The following is a 23265-nucleotide window of genomic DNA, read 5'->3' as shown; positions in this document are numbered from 1 at the left end:
TGTACACATGGCACTTCAGAGCAACATACTATCAAAAAGCTGAAATATGTAGTAAAAGCAACATTTTTCAATATAAAAAGAGACTGGAGTTTTGTGAACTTTGCTTTGTATTTAACTAAATAACTTAAAATTTTACATTTTATCCCTGCATGTTAAAAAGTCATGATGTAATGACTTAACTTCAAGACATTTTTTTAGGAAGTGTGCCATTTATATAGGAACTATGCAATACTCCATAGGAACTGTACTAAGTTCAAGTTACTTGCATTGATATATCTTTTTGTTGCTGTACTTTGCACTGTAATCGGCTGGTCTGTGACCAAAGTCACACATTTTATTTCCCCACTGTGGTGAAATGACAATAAAAAAATCTTTGAATCCATATGTCCCTGTTAAAACTAATGAAATAAGTTACAAAACATGTTTCAAACATTTAAAATGTGTTTTCATGATGGTTGTGCAACAGCAAATGTGACTGTTTGCTCTCATTTGGCTGTCGGGAATAATTGGGAGATCTGATGGCGTTCCATGTTTAGTCTGACCTGTGTGGCTGATCTTTGATAAGGTAGGCTTTGTGGAGAGGCCACTATGGCTCCATCAGTCTGCCAGGATGCCACTGTTTCAGAAAGACAGATTGACAGAAACAAAGCACTGAGGCATCTTGCTAGACTGAGGGTTAACTGTGAACTGCAAATATTCTCTTCTAATGTAATGCATAGTCTTTTATGTCTCTCCTGGTTAAGGCCTTGTAATGTGTCTTGCACTGTTAAACTTTTTCTTTCTGCTGCAACACTAATGGCCTTCCAGCTGAGCATAATTCTCTGTGTTTGAATTTAACCCTTACGTGTTTATTGGTTCAGCTGAGACGGCCGTGACACGGTTGATTTTTAGAAGTCAATGGCTCTTTTTCGTTCTTTTTTTTCAGTTCAGTATGTCTTTAGCATATTCACATTTTGTTCAGGTCAAAGGGTGAGTGTTGAATGCCCAATAAAATCCAATTAAATAACCTTTTTCTGATTCAGTTTTCTTCTTAAAACACAAACACAGCAGCTAGCACCTCATATGCCTTCATGGGCTCCCAGCAGCCACAGTCCATCTCATCTAACGGAAAGAAAGTCAATAGTGGCGTGGGATGATGAGGCAGACTTTTACAGAAATCTAAAATACATTTCCTACCAGGATTGCCACATTTTCCATGTCACCAGCGCCCCCTTCTTACACTTTTTTTGTGGTAACATTCTGTGGCACTCTGCCTTGTTTGGCTATGAAAGAAAGAAAAAAAAATCTACCTATTGCATCCATTAGGCTACAGATGAACGTTTCCTGTAATAAAATGTAAAAATATTTCCCTCAACTATAATTCAGTATAAGTTGCTTTTGTTGGTGTGTGCATAAATGAGCAGTAGCTAATGGTTGTTGGTTTATGGATAAATGCATAGTTCCCATAATATCCATTAGAGTCAATGATAAATCAATATAGGTCATGTGATAGACTTAAATGTGGGCTCTAAAAGCAACCAATTCTTCCTTTGCATCTACCAACCTTTTAACCTTTTCCATGCTAATGACGTGCTCATCTTATCTATATTAAGACTCTTCTTCTTCCCCGGAACATCACGCAATTCTGTTAGCTTTATGGTGATTTAAACGATTATTTTCCTTGCTCCTCATGAATTTATATACCAACACTTTTGCGCATCCTGTATTTGTTTCTCTGTCATCAAGATGTTTATTTCTCCTCACCGCTGCATGTCCACTACCAAGACATTACTGATAGTCCTTCAAAATGTGAGACAAAGGGGACACGCATCAATGGCAGCTAAATTGCCTCATTTTACAAACTACCTCTCCTCGTTCCTGCACACAGACACACAAACAATTACCCCAGAGGTGAGATGGTGATGGTCTGACATCTATTACGTGCAGCTAGAGTAAATGTTGACCTATTGCCCCCATACCTCTTCGTTTAGCTGCTTCTTAATGGCTTTACCTTTCCTCCCCTTTCTCTCTTTCCACCTGCTTTTCTCCTAATCCATCATTGTTTTCCCTTTTCTCTCATCCTGTCTTCTGCCTTTTTTAATCAGCTTCACATTCTTTTCCTTCGGTGTTTGCACCAAATCTGGACCTTCAAAACGTCCTACAAACATTTAGAGGTCATTATAAAACTTGAACCTCTACAATTTTTTTGATTGTAGTTACTGTTGTTCACACAAAATTTCACTTTTTAGCTTAACTTAGGTTAACTGTGAGAAAACATGAAGTCATGTCAACGATAAGTCATTTGTGAGGCCAGATTTATGCACTTTTTCTTGAAAACTCTATCTTTTTTGCTCGAGCAAAGTTAGCAAACTTTCCTGAAATGCTCATTTTTCAGTTTGTGCAGGTCAGCCAGTCAGCATTATCATGCAGCAGCATCGCTTCATGACTGTTCTTATGACTATGAAAGGTTATAAAGGTAAGCTTTTTACCCATTAAAAATTCATTAAATGGAAATTAAGGAAATCCTCGGCAGCAAAATTATATTTTTCTGCTAAAATCTGACATTGTGCTTTTCCCCGAAAGCTTGATTCTATTTTTTCTCATAATAACATTAATTTGTACGTTTTAACTGGTTGGTGGGGTGGGTTAGGCTTAAGGCCCTGGCATAACAGAAAAAATGTAGATTTTTCACTACTTTCTTCGAGAGAAAAAGTGTATATCTGCAGAAATCTTTGCATATATTACTTTAACCCAGCATGAGCTGTCCGGATGGAAAGAATGAGCTGTCATTTCACTGTGCGTTGAATGCTGAATTGTCTGTGTCATGCTACAGATCAAAGGTTCAACATTTTTCTAGACCAGAGTGAAAGACATTTACTGGCTTCCTTTGACACCAGCCTTTAGAGATTAGAAACAGTGCTGGATGAATGGAATCCAAAGTTTTCCTGGATGTACTTGTCCGACTGTGCAGCTGGATGAAATAGTGAGCATGTTAGCGATGTGACTAGAGTATGTGTCTTGCATCACCCGAGTTTTACTTCAGGGTGTCTGCATCTTTGTTTTTGTTTTCTTTCCAGGAAAGTCACCAAAGACTTAACTACAGTAGGAAAGAACTTTAGCTCTGCAGCCTTTGCACACATGGTGAAGACAGCCCAAAACTGGGTCAGGGCTACGGGGGGGGGGGGCACATACACATGAACTGGTACAGTGGTACCTCTGTTAGCTGAACTTCATCTCCTCCATTTGGTGTATGTAAACATAAAAACAGGACATTGCAGTAAAGGAAATTAAAAAACTGTACTCATAAGTACTCGTAAAGTATGAAACACCAGGTTTATGTCATGAAACACTCTATAGCATAAATCTGAATATTTTATTTCACTTTGCTAATTAATACTGCACCAGATCTATGCAGCAGTGTCAGTGTGAGGATACAGCCATAAGAGTGAGGACCTAAAGCATGCTGATGTTTGAAAACCAATTATCTCAAACAGCGACTACCCTGGGGACCAATCAACCTCCAGTTAAGTGAGCATTGTGTTTCTGGTTCTGCAGCTCTCACAGCATAACTCTGTTTCTTGTTGCTGCAGCTTCGACAATTACAAGTTTACACCCTCTGACGGAGCCTTTTTTTTTTAGATCAAATCAGCAAAGAGAAAGTTGATATCTGAACTGTGGAGAAATTCTACACAATGCCTATAATGATTCTTTCTTGTGCCCTGTTTTTTGCTTTCTGAAATTAATACTTTACATGGCAAGATCCAGTATGAAGGGGACTGTGAGAGGCAGCTTTTCTTCGTCTCCTCCCGAGGCCTACCCATAATCCACAAGCATGCATGTTAGGTGAATCAGTGATGGAGTATTATTCGTCTGTGTGACCCTGTGATAACCTGATGACACATTTTGTGTCAGCGTTCGGTTGTAGGTCAGTTTTATTCAAGTATGCAAGACATAAAAAGACATAAAAAAACACAGTGGTGGGAGCATCATGCTCTGGGGTGTTTTTCAGCAGCAGGGACAGGACGGCTGGTTGAAATTGAAGGAAACTAAATGCAGCTAAGTACAGAAATATCCTGGAAGAAAACGTCTTCCAGAGTACTCAGAACCTCACTTCCAACAAGACAACGACCCAAAGCTGCTAAAATAACAAAAGAGCGACTTCAGTTCCTGACTGGCCCATCCAGAGCCCTGAGCTAAACCCAATAGACCTGAAAGTGTTTCGGCACCTCTGTTTCTCCATTTCTAAATGGGACTCTCAGTGTAAATTATTGAGAGAGAAAAAATAACTTTAACGATTTTGGCAAATGGCTGCTTGAGAACTTTCTGTTGGGCGCAAAACATGTTGAAAATGAATTTAAAGCAGCTGCTCTGCAAACTTAAATTGTTTTCAAAAATTTTGACCTGTTATAAGATATTTGTAGTCTCAGAAGCAAATGCAGCTGGAAAGAAATACTACAGTGGTATTTTTAACCAGCAATAGTTGCACAAATCTTTCTGTTTAAAAACTTTAGAGCACTTGCCAAAAGTGCAATGAGAAGACAAACAAAGTTAAACAAAAAAAAGATCCAGGAAATCCAGCCCAAAAAAGTGGAAAAACAATTTTTCTGGGAAATTCACACGTGGGCTGTTTTTGTTTACTACTTTTAAAGTGGGGCATTAACAGAATTTCTTACCTTTGGTTTATTACCACTCTTCTCCACCTAGTCCATGAGTCCATATTATTGGAGTGGTCATGTATGCAGGTGGCTATCAGTCAGGCAGGGATGACGTAACGGTGGCAGGCGGATGGGATGTCAACACAGGAGCAGGGTGGTGGAAGTTTGAAATTGGCCAATCGTCAGGCGATTTTGGAGACCTTGGAGACCCTCCTATCAGTCAATTATCATGCTGCTGACCTCCTATCACCGGACTTTCACTGGACAGCCACCGCACAACCTCAAAATGTGCCCCATGCCTGACCGATGTCAAAAAGTCCTCCAGTCGCCGTTGAATTCTAACTTTTTCTTAAAACCTCCATGGCCACCGTGGAGTGTGTAAAAATGTGTCTGCCGCCTCCCGATTACAAACGCCACCATGAAACCACCCAGTGATTTGGCTTAGAAACTTGCACCTAGGTCACAGAGGGGTGCCACTAATTTGGATATGTGACCAAGGTTTTAGTGAGCCTAGTCTCACTTGTTATTTCTGCACCGAGTTTCAGAGTTTTCACACTTGCCCAAGAAGGCTGACCGTTCGAGAAAATACACCCTGGTGTTAATAAAACATACCAGTGTGAAGTGTCGTAATGTAAAAAGGTCAAAGACTAAAGCTTATTTTTCTTTTTTCAGTGCACTTGACTTGAAAATGTCTTCCTTTTACATTACGACACTTTAATACTGCTTAATTCCATATTGGGGAGTCCTGGATGTTTGTGGAGAAAAGTGAGTACACAGCAAACAGCAACCCACTTGCCACCTTGATTAACTATGCTAACAATGGAACAGTCGTTAAGAATTAATTAACTCATTATTTACTCAGACAAGTGTTGTAACTTATCCCAACTTTTAAAAGATTCACAAGCAAACACTTGTATGTACTGATGTGTTTTCAAGTGTCTGTTTGTGTTTAGCAGATCTTACACGAGTGAGTGCATCTGCAGCATTTGCTGCAGGGCTTCATGTGCCTGAAGGAATGCTCAATTCATGCATATGTAAAAGAATCTTGAAGAGTAGAGCTTGAAAAAAATGTTACCGGGGCCTTACAGAAACTCTCACTGCACTAACTAACCGAAGAAATATTTGGATCAACATTTGGGCATTGTGTGGATTCTGGTGGGAGCTTTGTGTTTTTTTGGTAATCTAAACTTAGTGGGCTACTAGATTTATGGTTCCATCAAGTATGAAGGAAGGGAAAGATTGTACTTAGTGGTAAAAATGCATGTATTTATAAAGACATTAAGTCCAAACCATTTTTGGTTGCCATGATGACAAACCATGAATAGTCCGTCCTTTGTGAATTATTAGGAACCTGACTTACTGATTGTATAGCAGGCTTCTGTTAAGTGGTTATTCCATAATAATTAGTACTTTTTCTATATAGTAAAATTAAGTTAAAAAGCACACAATAACAAGTACATTTATATGTATTCCTCAGTGACGTGCAGTGAGGTTGACGGCTGATGTCATCAGTCAGATTTACAATCGTGAACCTTTATTCACTAATTGGCAACAGTTAAAGTGAGTTGTTTACATTTTAATTTCAGCTTTTTTCTTCCATTTACAAACTTTAGCATATCAACAAAATCCCCCAAATTGCTAGTATTGACTTAATTTTCCTTATAAATGAAGTGTGCATGCCGTTTCTTATGAAGAAACACATGGATAACCTGTTTGTAGACGTGTTTTTTTTCTCTCTGTCTCAATGGAGATCACTGCCAGTGACGTGTCTAAGCAAATTCCTGGGTTTAGACACATAATTCTTTATTTAGAAAATTATACTGAATAGTATTAAAGAAGAACCGGACGGCTACATATGACTTGATGCCCCCATTTCTATTATTATTTAGCCGTGGTGTCACACTCTTTGGGATCACCTGCGCCATCTGCCTTAGTTTATTAGTAATGCACATTTTTAGTGCATAAAAACAGACTAAATGGGTCACAAACTGGCACCAATTCAATCAGACATTTGACGAGAAATAAAAAAATGAAGTAAATTTTAAAAAAGCGTATTTTATGACAATAGACAGACCGAAACAGTAAAGCGCATGCGTTGCTGCAGCTCAGGCTGAAGACTGAAAACCCACAAAATAAAAATGTAAACATGTCTAAAAATGAATATTTGATTTTTCTTTTTAATAGTAAAAAAGTTTATTAATTTATTTAATTTGTGCATTTTTAATCTGTATTTTTCCCTGACTGCATCACTGGTATTCCTTCTTCTCCAGCAATTGTATTTTTTTTATGAAGTTTTTTGTCGTGACATGAATTAAGTTTGTTTGGTTGCAGCTAAGAAATGGGAAACTCACGCACCTTTAATACATCATATTTTTAGCAACACAATCTCTGTCCCCTCTCTCAACGTGTTCAGTCTGCTTCTCTGCATTTATCTCCAGAAAATCTAACAGCCCCGATGTATTTATTCCTGATCCATCCATCCTCGTCCCATCCAAAAAGAATTTAGCTTTGCCTCCTCTAGCTCTGCCTACTGTCTCTTTTTCAGAGTCACTGTCTCTAAACCAAAAACTCTTACCATATTACTCTCTTTTGTCGCATATCTCACCTTGATATAGATTGTTTAAAGGATCCTTTTACCAGCAAAAAGCTGTGACCAGATACATTTCTGATGACTTACATGCCTCTGTTGCTGTTTTTAGCCTTAGATTAGTGACGTTAAATCCTTTTTTTTTATTATTTATTTATTTATTTATTTAAGTGAGACAACAGAACAACAAAACAAAACAACGAACACTTGAAAAAACAGATCTGACAAACACAGACAGCTACCAATACTAACACATAAAGTGTGTGTGTGTGTGCTAGCGTGAGCGTGTGTGTGTGCTAGCGTGAGCATGTGTGTGATCTAAGGACAACGAGAGATAATTCCATCCCCAAGCTTGAACTAACCGTGTGACGTTTAATCCTGTCCCTGATTGGAAATACTAAAAAGTCATTTTTTAGACTGATGAGACTTGTTGCTCACAGGAAGTGGGCAGTTTATGCCCAACAGCTTTGACCCTGCTATTGGTTCATTTGTGTTTGTTGTGATCACATGGTTTTGTTTAGCCACCACCATCAAAAGAAAACACACTTCACAACCGAAATAAACATACTCACACTGTGACTCCAACATGTTTGGTTAGATTGAATATATAGTAATCCTTTTTAAAAATGCAATTGTTTTAGTTTACATTTTAGACTAGAACTAAACTCAAACAGGATTGTGATCTTTTTGTTTTACTTGTGAGCTTTAGACCAACGTTTCCCAGCACGTTCTAGAAACCTACATGTGTGCTTGCCCTGACTGATTTGCCCATTTATGTGAAGCCAGAGGTTTGATAAATGACATCTCCCCAGAGCCGAAAACACGTCTTCAAATAAACCTTATAAATACCACAGCATCCACAGGATTTGTCCAACTTGTCCATGGTTGTCACTGACAGCTAGAGTAACACTTTTTCTCTACTGGAGTAGATAAAACTCTTTCACAAGATAAACTGTGTTTACTAATCCACATGCCACTCACACTATGTCTGCACTTTTAAACTCATACAAACTCATACGGGGCGGCAGTGGCTCAAGTGGTAGAGCAGGTTGTCCAATGACCAAAGGGTCGGCGGTTCGATCCCCGCTCCCCCAGCCAGCTGTCGTTGTGTCCTTGGGCAAGACACTTCACCCTCCTTGCCTCCAGTGTAGCTCCACTGGTGTGTGAATGTGCGTGAATGTCCTGGTGATGGTCAGAGGGGCCGTAGGCGCAAAACTGGCAGCAATGCCTCTGTCAGTCTGCCCCAGGGCAGCCGGGGCTACATCAGTAGTTCCCATCACCAAGTATGAATGAGGAGTGAATGAATAATGGACATGTCGTAAGAACTTTAAGCAACAAGAAAAGGCAAATCAAATTCATTATTATTATTAAATGTAGCAGAGGCATTGTGGAGTTACATACTTTTCCAAGGATATCACAATATAGTTAAGGCCAGTATAGGCAAACCATCAACAATAGGATTAACAGACAGCCACTCCAACTAATTTACAGCCACCCTGCTGCTGCAGAAGTAATATGAGACTTTAATCAGATTTGGCAATATTTCTTTTTCCTGGAAAGAGGTAGAAACTTAAAAAAGAAAGAAAAAGCTTGTCACTGCATGCTACTTTGGCTGTGAAAATGGCACCACAGGGGTTTGATTGATCACAGTCCTTGACTTCACTTATTAATTTTTTTTGCACCATCAGTGCCCATGCAGACACGGCTAACACGTATGCCGATAAAGTAGGGTATGGTCTCCCCCCCCCTTCTATCCTCCATGAGTTCAGTCACGGCAAAACTTTCCCATTTTTTGGCTGTTTGACCACCGGGGGGACAGTCTACCAGCTGTCCCCAACCTAACCCCTTCCTCATACAACCTCATATTAGGGTGAAGGGGTGGGGGGTTTAGCCTGCGATGCGCCTTGGGGGGGAGCTACTTGGCAGTGGTACCCCTCCCATGGTTGCCGTATGGAGTGGGCCCCCCCTCTTTTGGTTTTATTTGCACCTTAGACATGTAGGGCCCTTGGTAGGGGGGGGGGTGCTTGGACATCACTGCCAGCAAGCAGCGGATGTCCTCCTAGCACCCTACCTGCCAATTTTAACCGCACCTTAGACATTTAGGGCCCCTTGGTGGGGAGGGTGAGGGGACATCACTGTGAGTAATCAGGAGATGTCCCCTCAGTGCCCTACCCGCCAATTTTAACTGCACCCCCCTTAGTACACACACCCCTTCCCCCTCAAAATATACACTCCAACACTCCATATACACTCCATAACACACACACATGCACACACACACCCCCACAAACACACATACACGCACACACACATTTTGCAAGGAAGGTGGGACCTTGGACCATCTGTCCCCTACCCCTTCTCTGGTGGGGGGTACGGGTCCCTACGCGGGCGGCTGCCGTGTCCCCTGGGTGCCGGTCTCCTGGGCCCGGCGGTGCTCTCTCCACTCAGGGGGGGGGTTCACATTACACCTGAGCCGGGGGTGTCCGTGTCCCTGGGGGTGGGTTCGGGTCCTTGCCCCTGGGCGCTAGGCCCCGCCAAACTTCCAACAGTGGCCGAGCCTGGTCGGGCCATGTTTACAACACCCCTTGTGGGCCCCCCTTTTTCCCCGGGGTGCTCCCCTCCGGGGTGGGGGTGGCTGGCCCCTGCCTTGCTCCTCCCTGGACCAACCGTGGGCCGGGTGGGTGGCTGCCTGGAGCGCGGAGCGGGTCTCCCTTGGGGGGTCCTGGCTCGTACCTGGGGTTGGGGCGGGGGATGCCCGGAACTCCTGGGTGGTGATGGGGTGCTCGTCTGGGGCTGTGGGTGCCCTTCTCGGGTGGGGCCCTGCGTTGGGCTCTTCCGGTGCGGCGGGGGGGCTGTTCTCCTGGTTGGGCTGGGGCGCCGCTCTCTTTCCCCCGTGCTTCCCTGCTCTCTGGCTCTGGGGGCCTCGCGGCGGTCCTGCTGGTCCTGTCCTGGGTGGCGGATTTGGTCACCCGGGGGGCGGTTGTCCCCTGCCTGCTGCCTTGTGGCGTTGAGGGGTTCCGGCTGCCACTGCTGCTGCGGCGGGGGTCTGGGTGTGGGGGTGGCTGGGCGCTCCTCCTCCTTCTTTTCACATTCCACCATCCATTTTAGAAGAACATAAACACTCACCTGAGCACAGGTGTTAGCTCACCTTTGCACTAATAGTTTGCATGATTGAATGAATGAAAGATTTCACACTAGTTGGTTTAAAGGCATAGGTATGCGTTTGTGAACACTATCTGTTTTGTGTGCATGTTGACATGTGGACATTTTTGCAGCTAGCAGGTGTGTTGATGACATTTCAGTGTGTGTGTGGACAGACCCCGCACTTTTTGTACTACATTTGAGCCTTGCCGTAATGATAAACAACCAGTAAACTTGTCTGCTCTATGCTGCTTCATGGTCTTATCCCCCCCCTCCCACTATCACCCCCCCCCCTCTCTCTCTCTAACGTCCCTCTCTCTTCTTCCCTCCTTTCATTTTCCGTCCGGTCCAACACCAAAGATTTTCAAACATAATTGAAATGAATAAAGTTTGGCCTCAATTACAAAAGGGGTTTATTCAGACATGCCTTTGGTTTGTGTGAAGATTAATAACCCCTCTTGTTAAAGTAAAATATGTCTAACACAAGAGGCCCTCAGCTCTCATCTGTCTGCCCAGCTGTTGGTAAGGACAAGTTTAAAAAAAATAAAAAATAAATTAAAAAACTTTCCCATTTTTGAGGCCAGGGGTCGTAACTGTTGCAACAGTTACGGCAACTGCTGCCCACTTCTGCTGGCAGATCAGAAGCATGTGCCAGAGGACGTAACATGAACTATCATATTTACCAAAACTGCTGTACTCTGTGGCCAGATAGACTCTGACATGTCTCTCTAATAGACCCTATAATAACAGATCACACTCTTTAAGTTAGGCATATGGCAACAGTATCCTTAGTAAAGTATAGAATAATGTTATGAATTCTATAACATCCATTTCATTGAGTTTATTTGTGCAATTCACTGGTGTTAAATGCCTAACGGGAGCAGTTGCAGGTTCACACCCTGGACAATTTGCCAATGTATTGCAGGGCCACCCAACCATACACTCTCCTATTCACACCTAGGGACATTTGGAGTTGTATGTCAATCTATAAAGCATGTTTTGAGGAAGAGAGCCTGTGTGCCTAAAGAAACCCCACACATGCATGGGAAGAACATGCAAACACCACACAGAAAGGTCCCAGCCGGGATTCAGACCAGCACTTTCTTGCTGTAAGATTAGAGTACTAACTACTGGAACTAACATGCATATAAAAAAAGGGTGTGATAAGATCGCCAAAAAGAAACAAACAAATGTTTAAAATTCAAAGGAAAAACACAAAACAACTAAACTTGCTTGAGGTTAATCACTGTCTTTATGTGTGCACAAACACACTCATCCACACAATTTCAGATCAATGCAAACACCCATTTGACCATTGTGAACAGCCTGCATATATAAATGACTGCAGACCAACACAAAACATGTACATAATAAAGATGTTTTGGGATTTTAATGTTATCAGATTTACAATTTTTAATATGATGGTTATTGTTCTTGTGCTCACAGTACTGTATCGCCCCTTTTAAGTGCTTCCTGAGTTTCTTGTCGTCATTCCACATTCCAACAACAGCCTGTTTAATCACTATTGTTTTACGGACAAGACTAATAATCAAAAACCCATGAGATTTATTCATTTATTAGTTTCCTTCATTGACTCCATATTCAGAGCTGTGTCAGGTACAAGCGTCTAATGCATTAGATCCTGGTCACATTGCATCAGTCAGTTAAATGTCTGTGTCTTTGTGAGGCACGTGTCTGACTCTGAGAGGGAAATAAATGATTTAAAAGTGGCAGTTTAAGATTTCTTTAAGAAGAAATGGGCAGGAAACTAAAAACATTCAGACTCCAACAAAAAGCCTCTGACTGAGTTCTAAAACCATTCCTTTTTTTGTGGCTATGAGGCAAAGGCAACAGCCACCGGCCCTTGTGCTACCCACCGGGGACAACGGTAGATCAAATTCATTGAGTCAATAAAACAGCGTAGCACTTTAAGAACCTTGTTTGTATTATTAGAGTGGAGTGCTCATAGGACGTGGCAGGTAAGCTCGCCAGTTCAACTTTCAGAAAAATGAAAAATATTGTCCAGATGAGAAGGGATCCATTTTCTCCTGCACTAAGCAAGTTACTGAATTCATTTACAATCATTTGAATGTTTATTGCATGAAAATACTCAGAATGCCGGTCAGTTAGGACGCTCTCCAGGGTTGATGGCCAAGACAGCTGAAAGTGATGCAGGGGAAGCAATGAGATGTTAGACTCTACATTCGCTTTTTCATACAGTCAGCATGTTCATCCACCCATGGCTGCAGAGAATTCAAAAAATAAAAACAATATATATATAATTTTTTTCTTTTGCAGATTACAGAATTTTCTTTTAAACTTAATACTTTCAAAAAATGACGTGTTGATTAAATCTCATATTTTATAATATATTATGTTATGTTATTTTAGATTATATTTTTAAATTTATATTAGCATTTGATACTACCATTACATTTTATTAAGGGTAATGGAACATTGTGGTATAAGAGGTGTCACACTTTGCTGGTTGAAAAAAACGACATAAAAAAGTTTAATCAGTTTGGATAGATGGGGGATATTACAACAACAACAAAGAAAACTAACCAGTGGAGCTCCGCAAGGATTAATATTGGGCCATAATTATTTTTAAAATATCCATGATATGTGTAAGGTGCCACAAAAAAAACAGTAGTTTTTTTTTTTTTTTCAAACGGAAATTATGGTACAAATAATCAATAAATCTGAACAAAATAAAATGTATAGGTTTTGACAATTGAAAGATTGACAGCAAGAGGAAATTAATAATTAAGGACACGGAAAAGAAGAGTTAACGAGAAACCAGCTGGATAGCTCACTTGGTGCAGGACTAGCACAGGGGATTCCCAAGGGGCGCGATAAGCTTCATCCAGTGTGGGACCCTTTTCGAACCGCCTAATTATGTAGCCACAAAGGGCCTATGTCTAGACCCAGTGTTAAAATCTTAGTCAAACCACCTGTGCAAATCATTACATCATCAAAAGCTGATTCGCTGTGGTGACCCCAGAAGGGATATACCAAAAGGTGAACAAACAACATAAGAAAAGTTGATGAAATTAACTTCCTAGGCATTGTTATTGAGTTACAAAGCCCACATTGAAATTAACTAAAAAATATTTAGATACTAAACAAGGTAAAAGATATTCCTTAAATACAAAACTACGTATAGATTACTCTATATTACCCAAAGTATTGGCTCAACCATCCAAATGTACAGAATCAGGTGTCCTGATCATTTGGCCTGCCCAGCTGTGTCAAATTAAGCACTCGGGCATGCAGGCTGACATTTGTGAAAGAATGGGTCACTCTCAGGAGCTCCGTGAATTCCAGCGTGGAACTGTCACAGGACGCCACCTGTGCAACAACTTTAGTAGTGAAATTTCCTCACTACTAAATATTCCACAGTCAACTGTCAGCTCTATCAGATAAACATGGAAGAGTTTGGGAACAACAGCAACTAAGCCATGAAGTGGTTGGTCACGTAAACTGACGGTGAAAATGAGTAAAAAAGTTTCACAACTGGACATAAATAAGACGGAAAATCTGCTAAATGTATAAAATAAGAAGTGTGGTGGGACAATGCACATATCGTTTCTTTTACGCGCTACTTTTTAGAGCACTTCATCACTTTCTGTTTGGTTTGTTTATTTACCTTATTTTTGTGTTTGAAAAAAAAAAAATTTATGTTTGTTATATAAACACAATTTTGTAGGTTATTAGTTTCTTGTTTCATATTGTTTTTAACAATATTTTAATGACTGTTGTGTGTTTGTATGTCATTAATATATTCGTCACACTAGAGTATAAATCACACTTAAAGAAATCAGCGAAACCTGGCATAATGCTCATTCACAAATTCGCTTCTGCTGGCTCTTTTTCAACAGGCGAATAATGGGGGCTTGTGGTCAAAACCATCAACATTTAAATCCCCAGTGAATATCTGCTGAGGAAGGTGCAGCTACAGAAAGTTCCACTGAAATAAACTCAAGAAAGGCACGAGTTCAGTGCTCGTTTGCAAAAGCAGTTATTCTATGCTGTCGTATTAAGAAATATTCAAGGATGAGAGTAACAATAAAACATCCTTCACTTCAGTATTGCAGTCAAATTGCTTTCTCTCCCACAGTGCTTCAGTTGGTGTAAATGCATCTGTGGCTCCAGCACAGATGTTTGTTTGCTGTCTTATTTGGCTTTATTTAGGAAAGCTCCATATGCTGGAAAGAGTTTTGCACCCTCCTTCCCCTCATTCAACCATCTGTCATGAAAAAATCCTACATATCTGTTTGTGCCTTCAGGACACTATTCTGTTTCTGTGTTGTTTAACAATGGAGACCTAATTCCATTCTCTTAAAAGGATCAACAATAATTCCTTAATCTAATTTCCAGTTGTTCTTTGATTTTAACATTGAAGGCAAGCCCGAACTCCAATAACAACCAAAAAAGATGGTTTTTGCTACTATTTTCTTTGGTTAAACTGCAGTAGTACGGTGACTCTGGAGTGCAGATCATATCAACAAATAGTGCAACCCATAAACATGTTATAGATAACAACGACAATTTTAAAAAGTGAAACAAATAATTAAAAAGCTACATTACATTTTACAAATTAAAACTAAGTATTTGAATCAAAAAGGTAAAAAATAAACATTTTGGAAGACAAACTTAATTTCCAAAAATCTAAATGAAATGTAAAAACTGACTGTTATTTTTAACATTTCATTTTAATTTTTGGAATTTAGTTTTGCTTTCTAAAATGTATACACTCTTGTTTTGTTTTGTTTTTTTGTTAATTGTTTTCCTTTTGGAATTGCCGTCGTGACATTTGCTTTCCAATTTAAATTTTAGTGAGGTCCACATTCTGCCCCCGGGCCGGACTTTGGACATACCTGTTCTAAACTGTCAGGTTTCAAGATCAAGATCAGATACAGAAAAAATACATCAGTTTTCATCTTTTGACATTGGGTCACAGGAGTTTTTGGAGTGCATCCCAGCTGACTCAGGGTGAAGGCTAGGAACACTCTGAACCAGTTCCTAATCCACCACAGGGCAGGACGATAGTCTTAAAAGACATAAGTAACAGCAACATGCGTGTATGTGTCAGGAATAAAGTATATATGTGAAAAAATGGCTTGTGATAAGTCTCCCAGAGAGATACTGATTGCTGACATACTGTATGCCCATACACACACATGCAGAAACAGCAGGAAATGGATTCACCCACCCACAGATGGACTTTCTGCATCATGCAAAGTAGTAACAGATGGTCTAACTTCACCTTTCTCTCTCCTCAATGTTTGTCTGTGAGGTATTCCACCTCTTGCTTCTGTCTTTTCTCTCTACGTTGTACCTAGTTTGCCCATCTGTTGCTGTTATTGCTCACCAGACTAACTTTTATTTGCCATCTTTCATTCTGACACCCCCCCCCACTCTCTCTCAAATGCCTATTGTCTTTTTTCTCCCTCTCATTTTTTTTTTTTTTTGGCTTCTGGGACTCAGGGTGTACGTGTTTCCTGTGGGAGCTTACTTGAGTTGACAAGGCCACTAGCAGTGCCATGCCATGCCACCTTGATGCTGTGCCAGTGTGTGTGTCTTTGTGTACTTTTGTGCCCCCTGGACTATGCAAAACACCAGAAGTATGTGTGTTTGTCTGCACGGATGAGTGTGAATTTGGGTGTGTGTGCTGACAGAGCCGGCAGCAGGCTTGTGGCACCTTGTCTGTATGCCAACGAGACTCAGTTCTTCTCAGAGTATTATTTTGCTCTATCTATCTATCTATCTATCTATCTATCTATCTATCTATCTATCTATCTATCTATCTATCTATCTATCTATCTATCTATCTATCTATCTATCTATCTATCTATCTATCTATCTATCTATCTATCTATCTATCCATCCATCCATCCATCCATCCATCCATCCATCCATCCATCCATCCATCCATCCATCCATCCATCCATCCATCCATCCATCCATCCATCCATCCATCCATCCATCCATCCATCCATCCATCCATCCATCCATCCATCCATCCATCCACCCACCTACCCACCTACCCACCTACCCACCTACCCACCTACCCACCTACCCACCTACCCACCTATCCATCTATCCATCTATCCATCTATCCATCTATCCATCTATCTATCTATCTATCTATCTATCTATCTATCTATCTATCCTTCCATCCATCCATCCAATTCTCAGATATCGGGTTTTCAGAGTAACAGTCCCTGTGATTGGAAAAACTGCTGACAGACAGAAGTGCAGCAGCGGGAAACAATGGAAGTCGAGGTGTTAAATGCAGGAGCGGCTGCTCACACTGCTGTAATGTCAGGCTGCATTCTCTCTGCTCTCACATTCTGTCTCGTCACGCTTTCCAAAAATAAAACAGAAGGAGGGAACCAACCAAAATGACTTGGAGCTAAGAAGGAAAGGGAAAAAAAAGAAGAAAAAACGTAAGGCTCCCTCTCTTTCTGCCACTTTCTTCCCCACCCGCCCACCACCCCCTGCATTTTCATTTTCCCTTCCTTCAAACTCTCCCCTCATCTCCTTCTTTCCCTTCCTGCATATTTGCCTTCTCTTTTCCTTCCCACCTGGCATTATTCTCTCCATCTCCCTCATTCACCCTTTTCATCGGCCTCTCTCTGAATCATTAATGCCAGCCGTGTCACGATCTGTGTGGATGTGAGCCGCGCTCAGAATGAATGTCCCTTCTCACTACGTTCATTTTATTCTCCCCCTGCTGCTTACAGGCAGCGCTCTCCCTGATTTTGACACAGCTTATCATTAAACGTACTCCAAAAGCCTGGAGTTAGCCCTAAAATCACAGAACCATGTTGGTGCAAGTGTATGCATTTTGTCACTAACTATTTCCTCTATGATTTGATGAGCATTCTGTGTAAATTCCCTAACTGAACCACCATATGGCTACATTTCTCTTTTTTGTAGTGTGTATATTAATGAGCCTGGCTTCAACTGAACCTTGTTTGGTTTTTCTCTGCAGCAGATTCAGCAAAAAGAAAGCCCACAGTCTCCCAAGTAACTGTTTTCAATTCAAGCAAGATCTCCTTTTCTGTGCTCTTGGTGAAACGGTATATAAACCTGTGCAGCCTTCATATGTTGCTTGTGGACATTTACAAAGACTGTAATTTCAGAGTACAGATTAACTGCAGACTGAACAGTGAGAAGTATGCATGGTTAGTGACATGTGCCTCTGCATGTATGGTTTACTCTTCCTTCGTATTGTCAATGCTAGAGCGCCTATTTTCAAATCGGAAATTGCACTCATGAATTTATGCATGTAGCAGGAGTTGCATAACACGCAGAGTTTGACTTAGCTGCTGTCTCCAATAAAAAACTGTCTACCTGAGCACTGCTCTGCCAGGTTGATTGGTGGGAAGACAGCATTTTTTAAAGAGAAAGTGTAATAAAATGAGAGAGGTAGAATGAAAAAGATGACAAGGTGTGAATAAAAACAATCAAATCAAGTAGGAATTACAGTAACAGTGCTAAAGAAAAAAAAATGTGTGTGGTCAGTCCAGGAACATTTTTTAAGTAAAAAAAAAACAACACAATTATCAAAGAAAAAATAGTACTCATAAATGTTGGAATATTTATGTAATGGTTCCATCTCATAGTTAAAAATGTTTGCTAGGAAACAATGCCAGCATTTATATTTTATATACAGTAGAAAGATTATTGTGTGTGGGGGCTGAGTTTTTTTGTATTTTCATCACAACAAGAAAAAGAGACACGGTAATTTTCAATCTGTGTTGGACAAATCTTTATATAAAAAATACAAAGGGCAAACTCAGTAATAGGTTGAAAAGTGAAAAAGAATATGGAGAGGGTGGGAGTAACAAGTTAAATAGGGATATTTAAAGTGTATAATGTTATATAAAAGAGGACAAAAAGAACAAATGTTGAGCAAGTGAGTTCAAAAACAAAATCTTGAGACATCAGAAAAACCTGCAGAAACGTTTTTGAAAGAGACGTTAATAGACTCAATGAGCTGAAAGGGTAATTGTTGGTTTGGATGCTTAAAATTCATAACTGAATGTTGTGCAGTTTTAAACAGAAAACACAAAGGTGTAAGGCATTAATATGTTATTAGTAATAATTTACTCTGTACATGCTCAGGATACTTTGTTTTATGTAAGATTTTGTGTGTTTTTGCCAGTCAGTCTGTTTTTGCTAAACTTTTTTTGAGTTTGGTTGAAAGGACTGACTGCTGTATTTCCTTTTTGGCGTCAAACACGCGGTAAGACTTTTGTATTCTGAGAAGGGTGTTCACATCCGTGGAGCCAAAAGCCAAAGATCTTTTTTTTTTGATGGAGTAATGTCAATGTCCTTTTTATTCATTTATTATTTTGGTATTAGTGCTCCAAAGGAGATGAAGATCTTAACCTGTCTGTTTGCTACACTGCTGTATTTCTACAGGGCACCCCTGTAGCGTAATACAGGGGGGCAAAAGAGAGTTTGGCAGACACCAGTTTTGTAAGTTATCCCACTTAAAAAACTAAAAGCCATAAAAAAAGAAGAAGAAAAAAACTAATCCAGGTAATTTGTTTTCCTTCTTTTTAATAATGGTGCAGAAAGCAGGTGTTTGGTAAATAAAAATAGTAATGTACAATACTTTACAAATGCTACATTATAATTCTACAGAGCTAGCTAACCCTGGTCCTCAAGAGCCACAATCCTGCCTGGTTTCCAGCTTTCTGCTGATTAGCTGACTCAAGTCATTCTTATTGACTGAACACACCTGGTTTAGGTAGAATCAAGCAGTCCAGGGAGAGCTGGAGATCCAATGTTGCTCAGTCCTTCAATTCTTTGTAATGTAACACCTTGGTTGGCACAGACTGAGATGAAGCATTTACTTTTGGTCTTCACCAGGTTTACACACACTGTTGTTCCCAAATTTGGTCCAGGAGGTTTTTGCCACAAGTCTCATTTTACATGCCCCCATAGCTGTACACAGATCAGTCATCCTGGCCCATGTCCAACCCTGTGTCTCACGGTGGATGTGTTAGAATGCAAATCCTCATTTTTACTCTTCCAAGTATGGCGAATGGTTTTTATGTCAAAGAGGTCCATATTAATTTCATCTGTCCACATGACATTCTCCTAATCCTCCTCTGGATCATCCAGATAGTATCTGGCAACCTTTAGATGGGCTCGGACTTGTGCTGGTTTAAGGTGGGACACAGCAGGATTTGAATCCTTAGCAGTCCAGACTCTTTCCTGGTTATTGTTTCCCTCATGTAGTTCTGGACTGTTTTAAACATCATTTGTACCCCATCAGGTAAGATCTTGCATGGACCCCCAAAAGGAGGGAGATTGTAAATGATCTTCTATTTCTGTCAGGTTCCTCCCCTCTTTCGGTTTCTCTGCCAGCAATCAAGCTCATTACTCTCACCTGTTCCCCTGCTTTTACATTCAGCTCCTCCACTGCCTGACTCCGATACAAGCCCTTTGTGATTCTCTAGTTCTTATGGTTCTCAGAATCTGTTATATTTTGGTTTTGGATTACCCCGTCTCTACCTCTGCATCAACTGTGAGTCATTTCGGATTGAGAACCCTCTTGGCTCTCCTCCCCCGTCTCCCCTCTCCTGGAACCAGATCTTTATTTTACACTATCCTCTCACCTGCTTCTAGCTCCATACATAATGTTTCCCTGGACCTTTCCAACCTTTGCTCAGTTTCTTAGTTTCCTCCTCCATACCACCCCCTCAGTTTCTCAAGCCACCATTTCTGAGATCATCTGAGAAAACCACTGCACCCATCCCCGTCTTTCTGCCATCAAGCTCCTGCTCAGCTCCATTGTAGTCACCATCTAAAACCTCAAAATAAATAATTTCTTCGTTTCAATCTTTGCTCCCTGGAGTGATGTTTTTCTTGCACCCTAATTCCTGACTATTTCTTTATTTTCTAATAATTGCTCCAACAGTTTATCTCTTCTATCTATCTGGTTGCTCATTATAGATTAGATTATCCAAGTCTTGTTCAGGTGTACAATAAATATGAATTTTATGTACTTTTAAACACACTTGTTCTTCCAACATTACACAATAAGACTTCCTGGATTTTTTTTATCTTCACCAGATGATCATCACAGACCTGTCTCATCCTTTTGAGTGGGACATCTTGCAGAATTGGTAACCGCCAAATACTTTTACTGCATCACTGCATGGTTCGATTGTCTCCTAATCAATTCAGAATAAAGTGATGGTGAAAGCAGAAGTGATGTACACAAAGATCAGTGCAAGGAGAAACAGTTGGTCTTCATTTTAAATTGAGTGGAACAATAGTAACAGTCACACAGTGTTTTTCATGAGTTCGGAGTTTTAAGTTCGTCCTGTAGTATGTGAACAGACTCAAAGTGTTCACCTATATTAAGAAATCCTTTAGCACACCCATACTTGACAGGCTTGGACTGTGGGCTGCTAGTGGCCTTGTGGGCAGTTTTTTTTTTTACATTGAATGGTACGGTCCAGTCCAGACTCATTAAGCCGGATCAAACCATACCATTTTAGTTGTAGGTCCATAAAAAAATGGAACGGACCAGTTAGGGGCGTAACTACTGTTAAACCCATTGATTGGCTGAAGGTGATTATGACAAAAAAAAATGTCAATTTTACTCTGCACTGTAATCTTCCCTCAAATATAAATTGCCTTGTAGATACGAAGTACCAAAAGCCAAGCGGAAAAAAAATGAGCTGCTGGATGACCTCCACTGTTGTTGTTAGCTTCACTTCGCATGCGCGGTAATGATTCAGGTTTGAGTGGAAACGCTCACTTTAAATTGCTTGGACAATTCTAAACCAGTCCAGACCAAACCGCACTGTACTGTACCGCTCAGTGGAAACCAGGCTACAGTGTCTCCCTTGCTTTGTCAATTTACATTCCTCTGCTATACACTAAATACGTATAATATAAACATATAAATTGTAAATTCCTTGTGTCAAATCACTTTACCTATTCTTAATGCAAAACCCACTGCAATGCATTATGCTATTTTCTGATGTTTATTAGAATGACATTAAAAAAATGACACAGCAGTAATAATGTTTTACATTTTGATATAGTAATTTTGTAAAGTAGATTTTTTTTTAAATCACAAGTAACCTTTACTATTGCAGTGTCAAAGCCACTCAGATCGCTCTTTGTGTCAATTCCTTTCCTTTACTTTAGCTGCGTTTGAAATGTCATAGTTTAATATTTTATTAATGCATCTCAGAAAAGTCTGGTTAATTTTTTCTTAAATTATTTTAGAACAATAAAAAAAAAGCTTTTTGTGGCAGTAATAACAGCATTTGAAAGTGTTTTTGAAAGAAAGACTGTTTCTCCTCATCTTATTTCCCATCTCGCTTATTTACAACATATTTATAGCCCCCATTTTTTTGTCAAACCTCTATAGACTGTGTTTATTTTACCATGTCTCCATCATGTCAGTTCTTTATTTGTGTCATCTCTTCATCCTTTCTTAGTCTCCCACCCTGCAGAGCCCCCACACCATTCATGTGAGCCCAACACACCACCAAGTGTTTGCCGTATTCTGCTCTACATCATTGCAGCAATTTAGTTTCTTTTTTTTTGTTACTTCAGTTATGTCTGAAAGATTGATAAACGCTGCAGGTTTATGGCTCCTGTCAACATTACCATCTGTTAAAGACTGACACTCAGAATTCTGTTTTCTTTGGAAAACACTTTCTTGGAAACAAACAACTTAAAGAAAAGTATATTAAAAAAAGGCTTTATGAATTATCTTTATTTTATTGCAACTCTAAAGATGAATATTGTCATGTCATCAGTTTAATACTAATGTTACTGTGTTTGTAACATTCAATTTTTTTTTACATTTTAAAATTCTAAATAGAAATGGGCTAAATTCAACTTTGCATGTTCTAACATTGTGAATGTATAGAATATTTGTCCATGTAGAATAATCATATCCACTTATAGGATGAAATTACCCACCATTAGTCCACTGACAGACTCCTAAAAACTTAGGTCACGTATACCAAAATGCCATTTACTAGAAAAAAGCAATAAAGCAATAAAATCAGCTGGTGGCCCACGCAGCGGAATTTGTAATTGGGAGCTGGCAGTCACATTTTAACACGGCGGCTGCGAGGGTTTTAAGAAAAAGTTCAAATTCTACAGCAGCCGGTCATCGATCAGTGGTCGCCCGGGACCTTTTGGAGGCTGTGAGGCAGCTTTCCGATGACAGGCGGGTGGCAGGAAAGCAGCAGCGGGATAACTGAGTGATAGGAGGCTCTCCAAAGTCCCCAAAATCTTCTGATGATCGGCCGATCTCAGACTGCCACCCTCCAGCCCTCCCCATGCCACCACACTGCCATCCCACCGCCACCGCCCGGTTAAATCGCATGAGCAGCGCAGGCTATCGACGATGGCTGTTGAGATGGGCCGGGGGCCAGGTGATAACCTGATGTCAATATGGCAATCCCATTCACTGTGGGTCCTTCATATAAATGGGGAGACCGTATTGATGCTGCACAAAACTCATCATAGTGTTGATAGCACTACAGCGACTCAGATACCTGCCTCTAAGAAGAATACGAACAAGACAGAACATTGTGCTTGATGCTATAATCATAGAAGAAGAGGAAAGGCGAAAAAGAATTAAAAGTTGTTAGGTAAGGCCGTGGTTGCAGCGCATTGTTGCCTGGACAGTATACAGACAGCGTATGTACCCCCGGGTTAACGGGCGGTCATTTCCACATCATCTTATAAGAGCTGCTGCAGGCCAGTCTGGCTGCCGCCGCCCTGTGGACACCTGATTTCCTAATGACGTCACCCCCGCTTGACTACATTCATTCATGACCACGCCAATGATTTTTTTTTATTCAGGCATCAGCTATTCTGGAGATTCAGCTGATGCCTCCC

The 23265-nt window shown here is 40.5% G+C and overlaps 1 protein-coding gene and 1 long non-coding RNA gene across 2 annotated transcripts in view; one reads left to right on the top strand and one right to left on the bottom strand.

Annotated features, from left to right (window-relative positions):
- The window catches only part of LOC144996687 (uncharacterized), a 102991-nt gene extending 97960 nt beyond the window's left edge, over positions 1-5031 (bottom strand). The window contains exon 1 of the long non-coding RNA XR_013659557.1: positions 4653-5031. This is a non-coding gene — a long non-coding RNA (uncharacterized LOC144996687). The remainder of the gene's footprint in view (positions 1-4652) is intronic.
- Positions 1-23265, top strand: part of LOC101162429 (zeta-sarcoglycan) — a 450051-nt gene that overhangs the window by 113960 nt on the left and 312826 nt on the right. The gene's annotated exons all lie outside the window — the stretch shown is intronic.

Source organism: Oryzias latipes, chromosome 1 (assembly GCF_053564925.1).
Source record: "Oryzias latipes strain Hd-rR chromosome 1, Olatipes_Hd-rR_3.1".
Classification (NCBI taxonomy): Eukaryota; Metazoa; Chordata; class Actinopteri; order Beloniformes; family Adrianichthyidae; genus Oryzias; species Oryzias latipes.
Note: the sequence above shows the minus strand (reverse complement) of the source record. Positions and strands in the feature narration are given on the sequence as shown.